Source organism: Erinaceus europaeus, chromosome 11 (assembly GCF_950295315.1).
Source record: "Erinaceus europaeus chromosome 11, mEriEur2.1, whole genome shotgun sequence".
NCBI lineage: Eukaryota > Metazoa > Chordata > Mammalia > Eulipotyphla > Erinaceidae > Erinaceus > Erinaceus europaeus.
Genome location: NC_080172.1, coordinates 114,999,227 through 115,002,491, shown reverse-complemented (window position 1 = coordinate 115,002,491; position 3,265 = coordinate 114,999,227).

The following is a 3,265-nucleotide window of genomic DNA, read 5'->3' as shown; positions in this document are numbered from 1 at the left end:
TTGAGTGTCCAAAGCTTTACCACTGCGCCACCTCCCGGACCACAAGATTTGCTTTGTTTATTCTAACGAGAAAGGGCAGGGAGAGAAAAACAGAGTATCACTCCCGCACTACTGTGAATTAAATGCAGGACCTCAACATTTGCAAGTCCTGGTCACAATAAAATATAAATAAAATGGGGGTCAGGCGGTAGTGTAGCGGGTTAAAGCGCACGTGGCGCAAAGCGCAGGGACCGGCGTCAAGATCCCGGTTCGAGCCCCCAGCTCCCCACCTGCAGGGGAGTCGCTTCACAGGCGGTGAAGCAGGTCTGCAGGTGTCTTATCTTTCTCTCCCCTCTATCTTCCCCATCTCTCTCCATTTCTCTCTGTCCTAGCCAACAACAAGGACATCAGTAACAAAACAACAGTAACCACTACAAGGCTACAACAAAAAGGGGGGAAAAATGGCCTCCAGGAGCAGTGGATTCATGGTGCAGGCACTGAGCCCCAGCAACAACCCTGGAGGCAAATAAAATAAAATAAATAAAATAAAATAATCTCATTAACCAAAATTCAAGACAGAATCTAGAACATAAACCTGTGAATTCAAGGGGACATTTAATCTGGTCCTTTCCAAGTCTCGGAAGAAACAAATCTATTGGTTGCTAATGATAGGAGTCATCTCTATGGAGCTCCAGTGGTGCAATCGGTTAGCAAGCAGTGCTTATATACAGGAGTCATCTCTCTGTGCGCACACACACAGACAAGCACACACACACACTCGAACAGACACACGCACTCACACACTCACTCTCACACACTCACTCATTCATACTCACACACACACACTCACACTCACACAATCATACACACTCTCACACACACACTCTAACACACACGCTCTCTCACACACTCACATAGTCTCACACACACACACTCACACACAAGCACACACACACACTCTCACTCATACTGACAATCACACACACTCTCACACTCTCACACACACTCTCTCACACACACTCTCACTCATACTCACACAATCACACACACTCTCACACACACTCTAACACACACACTCTCTCACACACTCACACAGTCTCACACACACACACTCACACACTCTCACTCATACTCACACACTCACACACTCTCTCTCACACACACTCTCTCACACACACTCTCACTCATACTCACACAATCACACACACTCTCACACACACACTCTAACACACACACTCTCTCACACACTCACACAGTCTCACACACACACACTCACACACTCTCACTCATACTCACACACTCACACACTCTCTCTCACACACACTCTCTCTCACACACACTCACACACTCTCACTCACACAATCACACACACTCTCACACACACACTCTCTCACACACTCACACAATCTCACTCATACTCACACACTCACACACTCTCTCTCACACACACTCTCTCTCACACACACTCACACACTCTCACTCACACAATCACACACACTCTCACACACACACTCTCTCACACACTCACACAATCTCACTCATACTCACACACTCACACACTCTCTCTCACACACACTCTCTCTCACACACACTCACACACTCTCACTCACACTCACACAATCACACACACTCTCTCACACACTCACACACTCTCACTCACACTCACACAATCACACACACTCTCACACACTGTGAGGAACCTGGCTGAGCTCAAAATTCCCACCAGGAATTCAGACCAGAAACCGGACCACGCGTCTGCTGAGCGGCTCCCCAGCAGTGGCCTGGGCCGACCTGCCCCCCGGGCCTCAAGTGCGGGGCAGCGAGGCCGCGAAGCCATCCAAGCCGAGTCACAGGCAGCGGCCGGCACTGGCTTCCTCGCAAACACAGCTCCCCTCCGAGGGTCTTTTTAAACCTCCCTTCCTTCCTTTCCTTTTTTTCTTCCTTTCTTTCTCTCTTCCTTTCTCTTCCTTCTTCCTTCCTTTTCTTGCCAGAGCGCCGCTCAGCTCTGCCGCGTGGAGGCGCGGGGGACTGAACCTGGGACTCCGGCGCCTCAGGCACGAGGGCCTCTTCGCGGACGGACGCGCGATGCTGTCTGCCCCCCCCCCCCGCCCCCGCCCGGCCCGTAAATCCTCAGCGGATCATCTTCATTTATTCCCTGGATCCACAGCCAGCAACCCGGCGGCAAGGGGGAGCCAGCAGACACCTGCAGCCCTGCTTCATTCGCCACGCGCAGAGCGCTCCCCTGCGGCCGGGGCCGGGCCTCGAACCCGGGTCCTTGAGCGCCTCCACCGGCCGCCCCCGCCCCGCCCCGCCCCGCCCCGCGAGGCGCATCCCGCCGCTGCGGCTGGGAGCCCGGTTACCCGGGTCTGGTCCCCGGGCCACGTGAGCCCCGGCCGGTGCGAGGCTGCTTATCCTTTCCCGGCACCGCACACCTGCCACGGCCACGGCCGCCGGCCACCTGGGGCCTGCTCCACCTCCTCCCCGCAGGGCTGTCCCTCTCCGTCATCCTGTCTGTCTGTCTGTCTGTCCCCGGCTACAGAGCCAGCAGACCATCCTCCCTCTCCGTCATCCTGTCTGTCTGTCTGTCCCTCCCTCCGTCCTCCCCCGGCTACAGAGCCAGCAGACCATCCTCCCTCTCCGTCATCCTGTCTGTCTGTCTGTCTGTCCCCCGGCTACAGAGCCAGCAGACCATCCTCCCTCTCCCTGTCATCCTGTCTGTCTGTCCCCCGGCTACAGAGCCAGCAGACCATCCTCCCTCTCCCTGTCATCCTGTCTGTCCCCCGGCTACAGAGCCAGCAAACCATCCTCCCTCTCCCTGTCATCCTGTCTGTCTGTCCCCCGGCTACAAAGCCAGCAGACCATCCTCCCTCTCCCTGTCATCCTGTCTGTCTGTCTGTCCCCCGGCTACAGAGCCAGCAGACCATCCTCCCTCTCCCTGTCATCCTGTCTGTCTGTCTGTCTGTCCCCCGGCTACAGAGCCAGCAGACCATCCTCCCTCTCCCTGTCATCCTGTCTGTCTGTCTGTCTGTCCCCCGGCTACAGAGCCAGCAGACCATCCTCCCTCTCCCTGTCATCCTGTCTGTCTGTCTGTCTGTCCCCCGGCTACAGAGCCAGCAGACCATCCTCCCTCTCCCTGTCATCCTGTCTGTCTGTCCCCCGGCTACAGAGCCAGCAGACCATCCTCCCTCTCCCTGTCATCCTGTCTGTCTGTCCCCCGGCTACAGAGCCAGCAGACCATCCTCCCTCTCCCTGTCATCCTGTCTGTCTGTCTGTCCCCCGGCTACAG